Genomic DNA, 20,093 nt, shown 5'->3' on the forward strand with positions numbered 1-20,093 from the left:
AACGAACATTACCGAGAACGCTATTACCGAGAATGGACATTACAGAGAATGGACACCACAGAGAATGGACATTACCGAGAATTGACACCACAGAGAATGGACATTACCGAGAATTGACACCACAGAGAATGGACAGAACCGAGAATTGACACCACAGAGAATGGACAGAACCAAGAATTGACACCACAGAGAATGGACATTACCGAGAATATTGACAATACCGAGAATGGACATTACCGAGAATATTGACATTACAGAGAATGTACATTATCGAGAATGGACACCACAGAGAATGGTCATTACCGAGATTATGGACAATACCGGGAATGGACATTACAGAGAATGGACACCACCGAGAATGGCCATTACCGAGAATGTATATTTCCGAATATGAAGAATGTCGTGAAAGCTGAACCAGAAAATACCTAATATCACGACGTTGGGATCAATGTTATTTATAGTTGTTACGCGCTGTTGTCCAAGGGACCGCGCAGTGAGTTGGGGAGTGCGCGCAGCCTCGTGAAAAATTAGAGAGTGATGCACATACGATTTGTGTTTGTGCAATGTGCAATGTGCATATGCAAAACATGCGTGCATTATAGGCATTGTGCATATGAGACAGGACAGAAATGTGGTAATCTAACCCGTTTACTGTAAAATGTCTCGTACTACTTTCTGCCACCGATAAGGTGATAAGCGTCGCATTGTTTCCTTCTGAACAATTAACAATTAATAATAACAATATGCTGCTGGAAGGGGAAGGTGCAGAATAGCCTTATAAGGCTTTCTAAGTCGAGCAAAGTAAACATTATTGAGAGGACATTACTAGTAGCCTAAAGCCAACCGTTTGCTGAAAATGACTAAGCTGCATCAACCGAAAATGTAGGCCATGATCTGCCTAGATACTTGTTTATCCCCTTTTCGAGATTTGAAAGAATTGATGCCTTCTTGCTTCATACCAATCACAGCAGCTCGATGAGTTCCGCTAGTATTACAGATATCCGTTCCTTTGAAGAAAACTATTGTGTCATAGTTTGCCTTTTCGCTATCAAGCAGATAAAACGAATTGAGATACGAATCACAGCAGGTTGATGGGTTATTAGAGGTATCCATGCCAGTGAAGCGATGGAATTCCTTATCGAACCATAGTTTCTTTAGTGGCTCTTAATCATATTATGCTCTTTTAAGATTAGAATCACAGCAGGTTGTTACAGATTTGTGCGCCAGTGAAGCGAAATTATTCAATGTTATGCCGTAGTTGCGGTATCATCATCACACTAATGTGGAGTGTTCGAGACAATCAGCTGTTTTAAAACCAACCGTATCGGTCAATCACATGCTTTACGACTAAAAGTCATGACAGGTGTTGGTCAGCTAAGGAAGGTGGACGACGAATGGCAGAACAATCAGGACCTAATGTATTAGCAAAATACATTACTTCGACCCGAGGAAATAAGTTAATCGCTGTTGGCGAGTTCGTATTTAGGAGAATGAAAGTTTCGAATGGTACTTCGTACTGGATATGCACGCATTATGACAGAAAAAAATGTCGGTGTTCATTGAAAGTCCTTGAAGGATCAGAGCCACCAATCGTTCTGAAGCAATCTCAAGAACACAATCACTGTGCTACGTTTGGCATAGTAGAGGCAAAAGAAATGGTTCAAAGGTATGATGTTATTTCAATATCGTTTTATGGGAAATGTATTCACGTCTAGCCAGACCAGTGGTTCTCAAACTGGGGTCCGCGAGACAATTTTTCGAGACCGCGAAACACGTTCCAACAAATTCACTAATAATATTGAGTTTCCCGTTTGCTATTTCGGCTCGTTCGTGAATAGCGCAATACCGTTTGTGAACCGAATGCATAAAGAGTAGTGATCAATCGTTTTCGGGGGTTGCATTTGAATTTGAAATGGTTGAATGTTATTCACAAAACTAGACGCTGGAATTAAATATATGAAAAAGGAAAAATCCTGATAAACGGTGGTAAAGTCAAATGATTCAATAAATATAGTTTGTTACCCACACATGGCAACAAACCTTCAAGTCTATTTTTGAATGCAGTCCTCGAATTGTGCTATGATGACGTCAAGTTTCATTACGTTTGAAGCTGGTCTTTCGATATGTTTACTTGCGATGACGCTAACGTATGTTGCAAGTTTATTATAGTGCTTACCAAGAATGGCATTTTCTTTGGGATCAAATAACAGTCTCTATTTAGAATGAAAATCCAAGGTTCCGTAAGCAACGAAGCACCATCGAAAATATATGCCTCTGCAATGGCATCCGCACAATTAAGTCCCTCAGGGGCAATTGCGATGGGGAGGAAAGAAGCCGTAAAACGAGCCATACGTCGTGTTAGATACAGAAATAATCAAGCGGTAAAGTATAGAAATAATATTAGCTATTTGTTAAAATGAAATATATTTCAATTACATTGCTTTCAGCCCTCTCTACCAAAGTAATTACAAGAACTGGAGATTGGTACCTTGGAAACATCCGGAGGGGAAAATCTGGTTCTGTATGACAGTGGGCGATCAGCCAGTAACAGGAGATTTATCGTCTTTTCTAATGATACATTACTAGAAAACATGACAAGGTAAGGACATATCTCGCTTTTTTATTAATTCGATACGTTGCACATGTCTGAGCAGCGTAGGCCAATGTATATATTTCTATAGTGGAGTGCCGTTATCGTTAATATTTAGGTTTGGTGATGTCTTTCTATGTAATGTACTGATATAGAAACAACCGTTAGCTAATCTAATGTATTGTCGCACTGCTGTTAATTTCATACTAAGCATTTTTAAAAGGGTTGTTTTTCTTCTGCCTTATTCTCGATTATTCACCAGATACACAGAATGGCACGCCGACGGCACATTTAAAACTGTGCCAAATCTCTTCCATCAGATGTACACCATCCATTTTACAAAAGATCATGAAACTGTCCCTGGAGTTTACGCTCTCTTGAACCATAAAGACGTATCCATGTACAAAGAGTTACTGTAGGTAAATCATAGACGTCGTTTCGATGGGTTTACAAACATGTGTAGAGCGCTACACCTGCATGAGCAGTGAGTCTGCATATTCGACTATGCGTAACTAATTAGCCTATTCCTATATCAACAGGTGCTAAAACAAAGAGGCCAGACTTGAATCCGACAACACTTATGCACGACTTTGAATCCTCAGCGATTCGAGCATTCTCGGAAGTATTTCCGAACATTAAAATCACGGGCTGCCTATTTCGTTTGAGCCAAAATGTGCAGAGAAAGGTCCAGGAATTAGGTTTGAAAACTGAGTATCAATCTAATTCCGGTTTCTCCGCTCAGGTAAGCGTTCATTTTAGCTACGGCGTCAACGCTAAGTGTAAAACGGGATGATTACTTTCAGGTGAAGTGCTTGACGGCCCTTGCTTTTGTGCCCGAGTGCGACGTCAAACATTGCTTCGAAATATTGACTTCTTCCAACTCAGGCTGGCCAAGTTTTGCCGAAGACTTGGCTAATTATTTCAGGGACACATATATAGGTAGGCTATATTAACAGATGCAATCTTTTTCACTGTTGCGGATTGGATTGGCCACATTGAAATTCTTGCTGATCTGGATTATTTTGTATTCCGTCATCAGGTTTGAATCAGTGTAAGATAGTATAGCATTTTTGGTGTGTTGAGATGTCTAAAACTATGGGGTAGAATCGAAGACTACTCTAACGATGTTCATATTGTTATTATTGTATCTTCACGACCTTGTTGTTCTATCTTAACCACCTAAATCTTTATAATCACCACCCGTCAGACTAGATCAGTGATTCCCAACCGCGGCCCTGCGGGCCGCATGCGGCCCCCAGCTAGCCTTCTTGCGGCCCCCACAAAATATTGAGAAATCGATTTATGAAAAAAATTACTTTTATAATCTACTCTTGTTTGCCTTGGAGTCTGGAGTTTTCAATTAGGATTGCAGGATAGTTGTGAGTAGACTGCTAAGATTACGACACTGCTGTTTCAATGCAAAGTGCCCTAATTTTCCAGTTGAACGGGCAGTACATAGTTATAGGTATAGAGATAGGTATTGACAGGACCGTAACTGCCGCACCCAAAGCCCCCCTCCCCTCCATTGGGGGAGCGAGCTCGAATGGGACCTAAAATTATTTATTGAATAAGTATAAATTATAGAATATTTTATGAAATTTTATGCAACTTTTTCAAAGATTTTTCGCGCTGCGCGTGATTTCAAGTTCCCAAGTACCCTAATTATTGGGTTACTCTTCGACCAAGATAAAGTACGCAAGATTTATAGAAGTTGGCATATCGGCGTTGGCCATTACCGCGCCACGACGCGCGAAGACATATAAAGTTTAGGCCATGTAACATGCGACTCCAAGAAGTGTGCCAGAACGATCGGCAGTGAGAAAACCTTGGCCGTAAAGGACTGCCCTTACGCTGACCGAAAACTTCGTCATGTATATTCAAAATACATATAGGTATAATTGACCATAGGCGCCTGAATGACTAGCGCCGAATGTTCTTGTCTTGGCAATCTGAACGTCACGAAACAAATAGGCTACCATCCCGCAGGGAAGAATTATATGCCAGTGAAGAACTACCAATTTGAAATCGAGTGCATCTTTTAGTTTAGTATGTTTGGGCGATTCTATATTTCTTGATATAGCAGACTGGAGGTCACGAAATAACAATTATTATCATGTAACGAAGTCGTACCAACGGGTCCGCCCGTCCAAATATGTTAATTATTATTTACGGACCCTACAGTTTCCAAGACACCTCACTCAGCTCTACCGGTAAATCTGATTACGCGAGCAGAGATGATAAGCAATAGTAGCAATATATATGCAATTCCCGATCTTATTGACCTATTTTATTTTGAATTATCGAAAATTTTCGCGCTCCACGGTGGCTCATTAAACGGGGATCCTGATTTCGTGGCAGAAGCGAACAACGGCACGGGGGTTCGGTTTATCAACCTATGGGAGCTCAAGACCTAAGTGTTTTGGGGGGCCTGACGAAGTGCTGTTTCGTTCCTGCCAACGGGTAGGCGCCCGAAGATGCTTATTTATTATTGAGTGGTCCTACCTTTTCCAACAGAGCTCACTCGGCTCAACCGGTCAATCTGATTACGTGAGCAGAGAGAGGATAAAAATTGATATCAATATATACGCAATTCCCGATTATATTGACCGATTCAATCATGAAATACAAAAATTTTTCGCGCTTCGCGCGATTAGTCGATAGTAGCTGCCTATAACTGACACCCGATTTAGATGATAAATAGCGGTAAACAGCCATCTAGCGTGAGGGGTCTGGGGGCCTCCAAGTTCTGTTTATCACGCTATTGGGGGGGGGGGGGCAAGAGAAGGTTTTTATTGGGGGGCTGACGAAGTGCTGTTACGGCCCTAGGTATTGATAACTAATTTGCGGATAGATGTGCAACAAGTGCCTCACAATTCAATACGCCGAGATGCGTACTGCTTAGCTGGCAAAAAGCAGCATAATTGGTAGTCCTATAGCTCGCGACCCAAGCGTCCGAATAATTTGTTATGTCATAGTTTATTGGAAGCAATTGTCGCACTGATTCCAAAAATACGATTTGAAATCTCTCCAGGGCAATAAAACTACTCCGAAATAGCCAGCAAAGGTTGATTGTTCTGAACAACGGGAGCGCGGCAACACAATGGCCAATGGCGCCAAGTGAATGATCGGAACAATGCCAATTTTCACATTTTGGTGATATTTTGGGTTCCTTTCATTTCCTTGGTATTCGTGCGGCCCCGGCCGTTTCCTGAAATTCTAAATTTGGCCCTGCCACCGAAAAAGGTTGGGAACCACTGCTATGCCTGCGATGCATTTATATACCAACAACACTAATCGATTCCCATATTAAGTCATCAATAGCGGCGCCGAAATTTGTTTGCGATTCGCTTTCGCCGCTTTGTGACCAAGTCATTATTCACATATCAGCCTACTGAATTGAATAAAATAATCCATCTAACTCTATATTTTAATATATAACTTAACTGGCATACGTTTATGCGTGTAGAGACGTAAACGCGAACTGGCATTTGTACGTACATAGATTTAACCCGATTAATCTACTACAATTTAAAACATTGCCTGATTGCAAAAAAGCACACCTCTCCCCCTTTTGATTCACCTCTGAAGATTGATGACACTTTTGCGAATTGTCCATGACTAACGTCTTTTCATTATCACATTATATCAAACATTGATAGTACCGATTTGCTTCGCGAATATATGAAGTATTTACTATTTAACTCATTATTGTTTCTGCCTTAGGTATCACGAATGATCAACAAGGCAGTAATAGGCGGCCGCTGTTCCCACCCAGCATTTGGAATGTGCGACAACGTACCATCGATGGCATGCACCGAACCAACAATTCTGTTGAAGGATGGCATCGCGGCTTCCGCGTTCTAGTTGGAGGATGTCACGTAACCATTTGGAAATTTTTAGAGTGTATAAAGTGAGTATAAACAATGGAAGATGTATATGTGTACTTGGTTTCAACTTGAATATACATATATATTTGAAGGATGGATGTCATGCAAAATCGAGTGCAGCTGTTACAAACTTCCACAGGCCAGGCAACGCCTAAAAGAAAGAAAAAATACGTCGACATTAGCGACAAATTGAAGCGGCTTTGTGATGAAGCGTGGTCAACCGACATGACTACAGATTTTCTGCCTAGAGTGGCATACAATCTAAGTCAGTGATTCCCAACCGCGGCCCCGAGGGCCGCATGCGGCCCCAAGCTAGCCTTCTTGCGGCCCGCACAAAAATATTGAGGAATCGATTTGAGAAAAAAAATATATATTTATAAAATACTCTTGCTTGGCTTGGAGTCTGAAGTTTTCAATTAGGATTGCAGGAAAGTTGTGAGTAGACTGCTAGGATTACGTCACTGCTGTTTCAATGCAATGTGCCCAACTTTCCAGTTAAACGAGCAGTTCCTATAGATACAGGTATAGATCAGTGGTCAGGAACCTTTTTGTTCGAAGAGCTATATTAGCCCTATTTTTTCCATCTCAACTCCCAAAGAGCCATACATGCTAATCAGTTGTTACGTCACAATTGAAAATTCGTGACGTTATGGCAGCACTAATTCGAACTCACTACATGGGATTTCTCGTGTGCGCCATATTTTCTCTGTAAAAACAAGTATTTATGGTTCGAAAATAACATGAAAATAACATGATACCTTCCTATCTTTTCATTTTATCGCAGTCTTATGATTTTTGAACGATGCGTATTTGAAAACTGCGTTTTGAAATTGGCGTCGCTATGTTTGCTATGCTCTTTGATTAATCAACGTATCGCACAATTTAGGATCAGGGATATCTAGAAGTTCTAGAAATCCCTGTTCAAGATTTCGAGTTGGGTACATAGAATTCGGGAGTGATATTGGCCGCCGGCGTGACAGAAACTTAAATATGATGATTTTAAAAAGAGTGGGTCTGAGCTCCTAAATCTTAAGGCGACATTGTCTTTACCTCTCAAAGACATGTTTATACTGCCACGAGAATAATAATTCTATCCATGATGAAAATTTACCAACAAGTCGCCGCAATATTGATCAATTCAGTAAAAAAATAGATATTTGGCAAAGAGCCATATCTTATACCCAAAAGAGCCATATATGGCTCGCGAGCCATATAGGTTCCAGACCACTGCTACTCTTCCACCAAGATAAAATACGCAAGATTTATAGAAGTGGTCATATCGGCGTTGGCCATTACCACGCGACGACGCACGAAGGCATATACAGTTTTAGGCCATGTAACATGCGACTCCAAGAAGTGTGCCAGAACGATCGACAGCGAGAAAACTTGGGCCGAAAAGGACTACCCTTACGCTGACCGGAAACTTCGTTATGTATATACAAAATACATATAGGTATAATTGACCATAGGCGCCTAAATGACTGGGGCCGAATGTTCCTGTCTTGGCAATCTGAACCTCAAGAGACAAATAGGCTACCATCCCGCAGGGAAGAATTATATGCCAGTGAAGAACTACCAATTTGAAATCGTGTGCATCTTTTAGTTTAATACGTTTGGGCGATTCTATATTTTTTGATATAGCAGGCTGGTGGTCACGAAATAAAATAACATCATGTAACGAAGTCGTACCAACGGGTCCGCCAGTCCGAATATGTTTAATTATTATTTACGGGCCCTACAGTTTGCAAGACACCTCACTCAGCTCTACCGGTAAATCTGATTACGTGAGCAGAGAGGACAAGTAATTGATAGCAATATATATGCAATTCCCGAGCTTACTGACCTATTTTATTTTTCATTATCGAAAATTTTCGCGCTCCACGCTGGCTCACTAAACGATGATCCTGATTTCGTGGCAGAAGCGAACAAAGGGACGGGGGTCGGTTTATCACCCTATGGGAGCTCAAGACCTAAGTGTTTTTGGGGGGCTGACGAAGTATTGTTTCGTTCCTGCTAACGGGTATACTCCTGAAGATGTTCAATTATTATTGAGTGGTTCTACCTTTTCAAACACAACTCACTCGGCTCAACCGGTCAATCTGATTACGTCAGCAGAGAGAGGATAAAAATTGATACCAATATATATGCAATTCACGATTATATTGACCGATTCAATCATGAATTATAAAAAAATTTCGCGCTACGCGAGATTAGTCGAGAGCAGCTGCCTAAAACGGAAACACGATTTAGATGATAGATAGCGGTAATCAGCCATCTAGCCTGAGGGGCTTCGAAGCTCGGTTTATCACCCTATGGGGGGGGGGGCAAGAGCAACGTTTTATGGGCCTGACGAAGTGCTGTTACGGCCCTGGGTATTGATAACTAATTCACGGATAGATGTGCAACAAGTGACTCACGATTGAATACGCCGAGATGGGTACTGCTTAGCCGGCAAAAAGCAGCATAATTGGTAGTCCTGTAGCTCGCGACCCAAGCGTCCGAATGATTTGATATGTCGCTGTTTATCGAAAGCAAGTGTTGCACTGATTCCAGAAATACGAATTGAAATCTCGCCTGGGCAATAAAACTACTCCGAAATAGCTAGCAAAGGTTGATTGTTCTGAACAACGGGAGCGCGGCAACACAATGGCCAATGGCGTCAAGCAAATGATCGGAAAATGCCAATTTTGATATTTTGGTGACTATTTTGGGTTTCTTTCAATGCCCTGGTATTCGTGCGGCCCCGACCGTACTCTGAAATTCGAAATTTGGCCCTGCCACCGAAAAAGGTTGGGAACCACTGATCTAAGTGAATAAATAGATAATAGCTATCACCACATATTTAGCATCCTTTCTGATGAAGAAACGCCAAGTCTGTGTTGGTGATCACCGCTGTACCTATTTATCCTCTGGATGTTTCATTTTAGCATGCCACAGACAAGTAATAAAATGCAAATAACCTGGAACATGATTGCTCATAATGTTGGAACTAGAGTTTCTGGGCTTACAGTAAATTCAGAACTTCTCAGTCTCTTATTTTTGCTAGCCGTAGAAGCTTTAAAACAGTAGGAAAGAAGCGACAAGGAAATATAGCGTGACTATCTGCAAGATAGCGTAATGGTTGGCTGTCAGTTGTCAGGTTGCTGAGTAAAACGGCAGCCTACTGATAAAATATTCTGCGATTGTAACAGCTAGAATTATCATCATCGCGAAATGAAATTCGGGTCCAATTAGTACGGTACAGCGGTACGGTTAGTACGGTATCATTGAATATAGATATGATATATTGCATTACAAAGGTAAGTGCATAATTCGTTGATTGTCCGATTGTTGAGCGAAGCCATTACCTAGGAATCACAATCGTCACGGTCATAATCGAATATATTTCTGCGTAGGAATATTACGCAGTGTACCGTTTGTCTAGGTTTGCTAACTGCTTTAGATGAAAAATGTACCTCGGTTAATTGTATACGCAGCGATCAACGAAGTTTCTTTATCTTGTGCTGTTCAATCCTGATGAACGCGATAATAGAATTTTTAATCAACCCAACTTTATTATCTACGCCCTACATTAAATTGTGTTTGCGCCCAGAATCACCACGAGACACGTTCTCTTACAATAAATCGCGAGCCAGATTTTCGTGACGGTCACTACTGATTAAACACGCACTTTTTCCATAGTAATCATCTGCTACCAATATTAATTCTTGTCTACTTGATACACTCTATTCCCGAATTATCGCGTCAGCCTAAACATATGAATTATCGCGTCAGCCTAAACATATATGTTGACCAATCTATAGAATGACTAACCGTCTACTGAAAATGAGTATGCCCATGCCGCAAATGAACAATGTAGCGACCATGATTTGCCACCATATTTGTTACTCCCTTTGCGAGCTCTGTGAGAGTTGATGACTTCTCGATTTCAACCATATTATACTCTTTTGAGATATGCATGACAACTGGATGCTACAGATTTCCGTATCAGTGAAGCGGAGTAGGCTAATTCGTATGTCACCGTTGGTACACGAATCGGAAACGTTGTAGACAATCAGCTGATATTGTAAAACCGCTTTAAAACCAACCCCATTGATTGATGATCACATGCTTTAGGACTACAAGTTCACGTGTACAATTCATGCATGCACTCATGCAGGCATGTCATGCATATGTAGGTACAGATCGCGTGTATGTGCATCACGGCTATGCCACATTCGGTGTCAATTCGCAGGTATAATTTTACCGACAACGTCCGTCTCAGTAAAATTGATTCTCGACATTGGCAATTCTCGGTAATGTCCATTCTCGATAATGTCCATTCTCGGTATTGTCCATATTCTCGGTAATGACCATTCTCGGTGGTGTCCATTCTCGGCAATGTCCATTCTCGGTGGTGTCCATTCTCGGTAATGTCCATTCTCTGTTGTGTCAATTCTCGGTAATGTCCATTCTCTGTGGTGTCCATTCTCGGTAATGTCCATTCTCGGTGGTGTCAATTCTCGGTAATGTCAATTCTCTGTGGTGTCAATTCTCGGTTCTGTCCATTCTCTGTGGTGTCAATTCTCTGTAATGTCCATTCTCTGTGGTGTCAATTCTCGGTTCTGTCCATTCTCTGTGGTGTCAATTCTCGGTAATGTCCATTCTCTGTGGTGTCAATTCTCGGTAATGTCCATTCTCTGTGGTGTCAATTCTCGGTAATGTCCATTCTCTGTGGTGTCCATTCTCTGTAATGTCCATTCTCTGTGGTGTCCATTCTCTGTAATGTCCATTCTCGGTAATAGCGTTCTCGGTAATGTCCGTTCTCGGTAATGGTTTTCTCGGTATTGGTATAGAACCGATTGTTGCTACTTTGACCAGGAATTTTTTCTGGAGTATGCTGTCCACTACAAATACAGTTAGATGCATTAATAACATGCCGACAGAAATGAAAACATTCATATACGGTATATTTACGATCAACTAAAAATGGCAGTTATTCAGGTACATCTACGTTTTTCAAGTAATAGAGTACCTTTTACTAAATAATTAGTGTTGATGGCATAATCAAGTGCAGAAAAAAATTCAACGTAAACAATCACCCGAATCACAAATGAGCCGAATTGGATAAAAGGTCTGTCAGCTTGCCACACACTAATATCACTAACAATGTTCGGTCATGATGTTTGTCACAGTTCAAGTGATACAGCAGCTTGGGATTGAGCTCTGGATTTTGCTGCACTAATCATAATAACCAGACATACTTTTACGCGATTCTAGAATGGCCAAGCACACCTTGGATATTTTTCACTCAGTTGTGCAAGTTGTATTTTTGGCTGCAATGCACTCTACATATTGCTGAAAAGGCATATCATGTAGTGATTGGACTCTTCCTTCCACCCAATTGATATATGTGCCGAGTTCGCGAAATGTACCAGTCATTGTTAAGAATTGAAAGTAAATTTGTAGCATCATATCATGTCAGTTTACATTGATCTCACCTCTGATGCCTGTGCAACACCCTTCTTGATGGTCGCGACTTCATCCACTTGAATATCCCAGGAACTGCTCCAATTTTCAAATAGTGACTTCTGCAAGACAAAATCCTCGTCATTAAAATATTCCCTTCAAACACGTGTATTTCCAGTTATCTAGAAAAAAGTCAATAGCAATGATATCACAGGGTTGTAATGACTCGAGTCGACTCAGACCCGAGTCACGATTTTCTTATGACTCGACTTGACTCGAGTCATTTTCTGAAAATACGGAAATTATTCAACTCGACTAGAGTCAATTGCTAAATGTGAGGAAAATTAGTATATTATAAATGCGAACCATTAGATATCACTAAACAGAGTTGAAAAGTGGGTTTAACGAGACTTCAACTGGAAGCTGAACAGTCAAAATAATGACTTGAACTCGGACTCGAGTCATAATACTATGACTTGGACTCGACCTTCTGCTCTATGACTTGGACTTAACTCGGTGGTGAATTGAAAATGACTCAACTTGACTCGAGTCAAAACTATTAAATGGAGATTGACTTGTGACTCGGAGCCTTGTGCCTTGGTTACAACCCTGCGTTATCACAAAAGAACAGGAGAGAGTATAATCTGACTGAAACACTTCTAGTAATTTACTCACTTTAAAATTCGGCCCGACTTCACGTCTAATTTTTTATACCCATTTCTTCCGGTGAAAGGATAGATTCATGATCTTTCTTGAGCCGTTGTTGCATTTCAGAACACAACAATGATAGTGTGATCTTCCTGTCACAGTCCACGATCCTGCATCTCCATTCATGTCTGTTATCTCACAGGCAATATTATAGGTTGCTTGCTGTAAAAGTTCTTTGCAAGAAAACAACATGTCCATACGGTCTGAAACATAAACTGTGCTACACGAATAAGTTCACTAATTCAAATTACGTAAATATCTCTGTTACGCCACGTTCTCGGCCAGGCATTCCATATTTTAACTTTGATTGGAATAAAGAGTTTAGGAGTATCAACAGAATCCTAATCGGCAGACTCTTTCAAGACATGACCTAATCCAATAAAATCCCGACGTATTTGGCATTTTGCCTACTAATGCTACTCACTGTCCATGAAACCCTGAAATACGCCTCGAATTCGCATTTAGACAAATTTGGTATTGTGACGGACGACTCGCCAAAGAAAAAACAATGCCTCAGCCGTGAAGCAACGACGAGGGCGGATGTCTCCGTCGCGCATGAACAATAATGCTCAATCAGCGGTGCGGCAATGAGCAATGCGCTTGTTGCCTCAGTAAGAGCGATAGTGGTCGGTTGGAGATGCAATCGCATTGCGGGTAAACAGCAGCGCTATTGATGGCGCGTATCCATACTTAGTCCCGTCACAAGGGATTTGTTGCTGGTTTCTTCGGTTCGGTTCGTTAGTATTTCCATATATTAATTTTCGATCCACTCTCATCCCCCGTGATTGGATTTACCGATGGCTCTGATTGAGTGGTACATTAAAATATTTAGGGCACATCAATAATAATTACACATTTGTGGCAGTTACAGCCCTGCATTCTTCACTGCAATAAAAATGGCGCATTGTATATATTCCGTTGTTCTGACTACACCTCAGAGAAAAGGAAAGCTGATGCCAGCTTCGTGCGAGCGAATGGTATAGCAATACGAACTTCCTGTTTGACCTGAGTACCTCGCTTCACCTATACTCGCACGTTGGCGAGTTGACCTTAATTGAGCCATGTAAATCAATGATACGAAAGGTGTAAATTTGTGACGGTGAAATAGGGCATGACATGCCGTATGTAGGTTTATACATACCAGAGCAAATAAGTATAAAAGATATTCACTTTGGCGGATAAAACAATCAGTGTGCATACGATTTGGTAACATAATCGCTACAAGGCCAGTAAATATGGTAGTCAAACTGCTAGTGTTCATCACCATTGCTACGCTTTTGACCAACGGGACATCTTCATCCGATACTGAAAAAAGTGACAGATATCGTGCTGACGGTTTGTAAATGATAATTTCGACATCAACTGGAAACGACAAATTCCAAGTTATTACAGGTGCACATAGTGGTGGAGTTGTCCCTGCGAAGTGGTCTGCTGCGATAAAGAATAAACTACCATCGGAAATATCCGAAAGTAATGAAGATCGCATGGCTGGCAGAGAGTCAAGGTAAGCAAATAAACCCGAAGCCACATTTGCGCGGCACTCATTTGCAGAATTTTTTCGCATAACGTAATTCGAACGTTTCGAGATTATATTCAACGGCAATTCTCCCATAATTTAGTCATTCGGGTACTTCATTTACATTTTTCACATTTAGGAGCATGGTCTTCTATAAGAGCACAACCCCCCCGCCCCCTTCATAGAATGCATCGAGTTGGAATCCTCCGGAGAAGTACATCTCGACTTATTGGCGATCCCAATGTGGTTAAAATTGAATGGCATATTCATATGGAAATAAACCGGAATATTTTCGGCTGACAATCGTCAGGGATAATCGTTAGCAAATAGTGAAGAATTGGAAAGAACATTGAATATCAACAGTCGTATCACCAAATATGACTTCACCGGCATGGAATTTTGAAAAATCGAGGCGAAGAGATCGCTTAAGCCTGTGGTTCTCAGCCTTTTTGTCTTCACGGACTTTGGACCGTCACAAAGACATTTTTGTCCAAGACCCCGACAAGAAAACATCTACAAACAGTAATATGTTTGTATCAGTAGGCTATTGGCAATTTCGCAATTAAAAGGAGCTTGCACAGCAGAATATTATTCTCTCAGACGGCCATTCTATTATTGTGAGTTTTCAAGTTTTAGCAGTTATGAGGCGAAACTGTTTCACGATTTCTCAAATTAAAAAAAAAAATACAAATTACATTATCAACCATTCTGCAAATTGGAAGGTTTCGTGGACCCCCGGTTGAGAACCACTGGCTTAAGCTTAATGTAATATTTCTAGATGTTACACGAACTCCTTATGTTAGCACAAACCACTGAAACGAGGTTGGCGTATTTTGATAAAAATAGTTAAAATTGTAATAGCTGTACAAATGATACTCTGAAATCACGTGAAAAATGTGATTTTATTTATGCCAAACCTCAATTTTTCATCCCAACGAGAATGGTAATGAAAATCTTATATTTATTTTCTTTTACTTCTTTCTGCAGCTATCATAACCATGTACCCGGATGGCCTTCGTTGACCGATGGCGAAGCGACAAAAGAATAAAATAGCGATTATTTCAATGACAATTTTTGATGTGATTTTGATGATACACATAGAACTTGTCGCAAATTATACTGGGTATTCTGGTTATCTGGAGAGACGAAGACGCCTGCCTCTGCGATTCGCAGGTTAATTGCTGATAAATGGTGACCATCTCGTCCTTGTTGCCCAGGGATTCAATCTGATGGTTTACCTAGCAGTGACGTGCGGTCAGGGAAGACCTCACCTGTCGTCGGGATCGCAACCGAAAATTGTGAAAACCTTTAATAAAATTTGTATTCAACTACCGCTGTTCATGAATGTATAATTTTTGAATTTTTTGCACCCAAGATGTGCGATTTTTTAGAAATATACATACATTCATTTTTATGTTCTTTAAGTTTGAAACATGACAGCATTTCGCTGTCAGCTCCTGGAGAGCTTGCAGATTTGGTACTTTCCCATTTCTCCGACGGCCTGATGACACTGCCGAAAATTACATGTTTTGCCGGTACGCAGCACATAACGCAATGCGGAAATATTTTTCCGCAAAAAGTCAAACAGCTACGCGATAACCGATTAAAAAAAGTCAAACACCACACCCCAATCCCCTAGTCTGCAAGTTGACTGAAGGCATTGCAGCAAAACTCAGTAATGGCGACTCTAACAAAATCGATAGTTTGAAAAGATGACCCAGTGAAATGTAATTATTTTGGTCAAGCCTACTCATGCGTCAAAAGGGGGAAGTATATCAAATTTAAACGACGATGAATCAATCAAGCAATCTATTTATAGATAGTTGAGGCACTGCCGTGTTTGGCTGTGGTTTTATAACTTCTAGCTTGCGAGCCATTGCGACATATGACATTACATGCAGCTAATCCATCACAGCTCTTTGTTGAGCAAATGAAAGTGGGAACCGTACTAGAATTAGCCTTATAGTATATGTTTTTGAAATCACGCCTTCACGTTTAGCGCATCATTCGATAAAAGTTGCAGTAAAAAGTCGTATGAAAAAATAGAAAAAGTTGCAAAAAGTTGCAATATAAAGCCTCTTCAAACAAAATATTTACAGGGCCTGGTGCTAGTCAGGATTTCACACATCCAATTTGTAGGATCAATCCAACTGAGCTTATTTTATCCTTACATCACACCGTTAATTCCAGATCTAATTGCTCTTGACCTTGCTCTGATATCATTGTGAATCACGACATTTAAAGCTTTATTGGGAAACAGCTCAATGATTTTTGCGGCGAAATGCTGCACAACGCTCGCGTGATTGAAAAGTTATACAGGGACGCAATCGTCGAGTTACCTTATTTACATTAGGCTGTGTACTGCAGTAGACGAAGCTGACCAAGCTATGACTGATGGATGGAATCGCACCGAGAAACTATTACCTCAAAATATATATATAGTCATCGACATGGAGGTAGGTCTGCTGCTGCAAATGGCTAACTGAGCCTATAGCTCGTGTATCGATGCAAGAGTCTACAGGACGCGATGGATATTAATTTTCTCCCACAGGTCCCTAAAAATGTCTTATACTTAGCCAGGCATGACAAGTTTTACATACCTAATCCAATTCCTGTTGCGTAGTCGGATACTACTAATATAACGGGGATTACCATACCCAGTCAGATAGGTTTTCCCAAGCCTATAATTGCAATTTGATTGCACGTGTCAAGACCAAGGAACTGACCGACTTTATCCCGACGGCGTCTAGATGCGCATAACTTCCAGACGGCTGGAATAGAAAGCTCATATATAAGAATTTTATATCTCAATTTCAAATCGCGAGAAATTGTCAATTATTATAAAAGTACAAGTTTTAATTTGATTCAGAAGTTTGTAAGGAATTTTCTGCATGCCCTAATAGAGAGTTAATGGTCTATGTCACAATGGTGAAGGTGTTGTCCGAAAATACCTGAAAGTAGCCTACAGCTTCGGACAAGTTAAGGAGAATTTTTAGCAAACTTCGTTAAATTCAGACTGCGCAATTAAGCGACACTATTACAATAAAATCAGGGGTAGGCAGACCTGCTTTATGCGTGAGCTTCATATCATAAATTTTAGTTGTAAATAAACCATGACACAAAAATTCGAAAATACGAATTTATCCGTCGAAATGGAATGTAGGCTGCCGAATGAAGTTTACTATAGTCTGGTGATACGGTGCGTCTCCATCTAGGCAGACTTGGACAACCAGAAAAATTTCAGCTTTCAAAATTAGATTAGAATTTAAATTAGAGCTACATAGATTAGAATCAGAATTATTGAATTCGCAAAATCTTGGAAACTGAATGAAATTGTGAATGAGAAATAAATAAATACAGCAAACATCAAGCTCTCGGCTCATATCAAATGACAGCACATTCCCACAAACATGAGAATGGTTAACGTCTCTACACAAAGCTTGGCTTGTATTGCACAATACCAGGCGTCACAAACACGCGGCTCGGGAGGTCATATTTCGCGGTCACGATCTGAATAGTGGCCCAGACACTACCATGACCAGGACGCATAAAAAACAGCTTAGGGCTTCCCCACGAGATCTATCTTTAAGATGAGATATTCTTTCAGCTAGTAACATGTCTGACTAGCCGTAATATCGATTCGTTAGTCGCTGAAAAGCGTTGTCAGGTATCATGCGCAGCTCATAGTTCAAAATAAAATGAAGTTGATGATCATGATATTTCTTATTACATTTGTAATTCTTTAATAAAACATTACTTCTTTTGTGGTAACTATACCCATCACCCATGTTAGTGAGCGCGGTGTTGTAATAAGGTCAAGTTTTAAAAACGTGGTACTAAACTGTGTGGCCTATTTTGTCTCGATATTGCATTCCTGCGGCCTGTGGCCTCTACGAAATTTGAAAAGTGGCCCGCGACCCTTTTTGAGTTGGCGTCCGCGTACGAGTTTTCGAAAATCAGTTTTGAGATGAGAAAATCGATTCTCTCTTTTTCAGCAACTTAAAACATCACAGTCCATGCTATCACGCTCTGCAGCGAAATATCATTCCACGTCCTCATCTAATTTATTTCCTTTGGTTAGATTTGAAGCAATCATCATATTCTTTTTCGTGATGTACTTAAGGGTATGAAAGTGAACAAGCCTGTATTAACTATCTCCTTTTCTGTGCTGCTGTTCTGCTGGTGATTGAGACTATAAGGTTGTATGGCTTTATTATTCATCACAATACCTGCTATTACACTGTACAGCAGTGGTTCCCAACCTTTTTGTCTTCATTCGCCACTTCAGGTTTATTCCGAGCCGTCATTCCCCACCAGGACCGTAAACGCGCGAAGCGCGAAAAATTTATATAATTCATGTTTGAATCGGTCAGTATGATCGGGAATTTCATATATTTTGCTATTAACTTTTATCCCCTTACCGGCAGAGCTGAATGAGGTGTGTTGGAAAAGGTAGGACCCCTAAATATGAATTAAAAATCTTCGGGCAGACCCGTTGATATATTGACTTCGTTACATGATGCTATTTCTTGACCTCCTATCATCTGCTATGTCGAAAGATATGGAAATCGCCAAAACTAAAAGGCCCACACGATTTCAAATTGGTATTGCTTTACTGTCAAATATTTTTTCCCTGCGGGATGGCATTTGTCCTGTGGGGTTCAGATCGCCCGGACATGAAAATTAGGCGCCAGCCATTTAGCCGCCTCTGGACTATTAAACATGTATGTATTGTATATTGTATATATATTGAAGTTTTCGGTCACCACAAGGGCATTCCTTCTTGGCCAAGGTCTTCTCGCTGCTGATTGTTCTGGCACACTTCTCGGAGTCGCATGTTACATGGCCTATAATTTCATATGACTTGGTGCGTCGTGGCGCAGTAATAGCCGACGCCGAAATCTCCATTTCTATAAATTCTACGTATTTTCGTTGGAGAAGGGTACCCAATAATCAAAATATTAGGCAATAGTAAATCGCGCGCCACAGGTAAAAAATAATTTGAATAAGTGACACAAATTTCCATAAAAATACTCTATAATTTATGTTACTTCACGAAATCATTTTGGGCCCCTTCGAGCTCACACCCCCAATTGGGGGGTTTGGGGTGCGGCAGTTACGGTCCTGTTCCCTACTACCCAACACTTTTGTCATCACAGAGCAGCTATTTGCTGGTTTGACTACACAAGACACACAACCACACCAGTACGCCAAGACAATCGCGTATAACTGCAACGTAAAACGTATTGTTAACCGATACAAGTAACGCTCAAAATTTCGAGAAAGCGTTCTTTCACGTCAAACTAGTCGTGCTGGATGTTTTTGTAACGCCATGATTGGAAATCCAGAGTTAAAAATGAGGTTTTGTGAGCACCGCGCGATATAATTTTAGAAACATACATTCCAGGGCAGTTAACTGGTAACGATAATTGCATATGGATCTCCGTGAATATGTAGACTGTCATGGAGATAATTTTAAACAACCTCGTCTATTCCCCACCAGAAACCATTGAGTTCCCCACCAGTGGGGAATTCCCCACCGTTTGGGAACCACTGCTGTACAGTGTAACGCACTGGCGGCTTATTGGCACTGGATTTTCTAGCGCGAGATTGCAAAATGCCACGGATAAGGAAGCATTTTCCGGAAAACGATAAATTAGAGTATATATATATTTAACAAATTAGATTATAATAAGAATTAGAGCAAACATGAACATTTCACAAATTAAAGTATAATTAGAATTGGAGCAAAGTAACATTTCAAAAATTAGACTAGAATTAGATTACTGGCATTTTGCTCTAACTTAATGAAATCATAGGCAGCTCTAATTATCTAGTTCTCCAAGTCTGCACCTTGGCTGCAAGGTGTTTGAAATCAGGCTGATATGATGTCAAATCAGTGCGGAGCAGTTCCTTCAAGTGCTGATGAGCATTTAAGGAATAT

The 20,093-nt window shown here is 40.6% G+C and overlaps 3 long non-coding RNA genes across 4 annotated transcripts; 2 read left to right on the forward strand and 1 right to left on the reverse strand.

Annotated features, from left to right (window-relative positions):
* Window positions 1-1,381: 1,381 nt before the first annotated feature.
* Window positions 1,382-3,000, forward strand: LOC145458872 (uncharacterized). Of its 2 annotated transcripts, XR_013921216.1 has the most exons (4): window positions 1,383-1,666; window positions 2,222-2,381; window positions 2,448-2,599; window positions 2,853-3,000. It is a non-coding gene; the product is annotated as an uncharacterized LOC145458872 (long non-coding RNA). The 2 variants fall into 2 exon arrangements; XR_013921215.1 differs by having other exon boundaries at window positions 1,382-1,666; window positions 2,222-2,599.
* A 7,396-nt stretch (window positions 3,001-10,396) lies between these two features.
* Window positions 10,397-13,644, reverse strand: LOC145458925 (uncharacterized). Its single transcript, XR_013921234.1, has 3 exons — window positions 12,601-13,644; window positions 11,958-12,047; window positions 10,397-11,363 (listed from the first exon to the last, which is right to left on the reverse strand). It is a non-coding gene; the product is annotated as an uncharacterized LOC145458925 (long non-coding RNA).
* A 6-nt stretch (window positions 13,645-13,650) lies between these two features.
* LOC145458792 (uncharacterized) lies at window positions 13,651-15,517 on the forward strand. Its single transcript, XR_013921188.1, has 3 exons — window positions 13,651-13,968; window positions 14,026-14,137; window positions 15,137-15,517. It is a non-coding gene; the product is annotated as an uncharacterized LOC145458792 (long non-coding RNA).
* The last annotated feature ends 4,576 nt before the right edge of the window (window positions 15,518-20,093 follow it).

The sequence above is a fragment of the Botryllus schlosseri genome, chromosome 2 (assembly GCF_051294905.1).
Source record: "Botryllus schlosseri isolate E-star chromosome 2, Bs_hap1, whole genome shotgun sequence".
Lineage (NCBI taxonomy): Eukaryota > Metazoa > Chordata > Ascidiacea > Stolidobranchia > Styelidae > Botryllus > Botryllus schlosseri.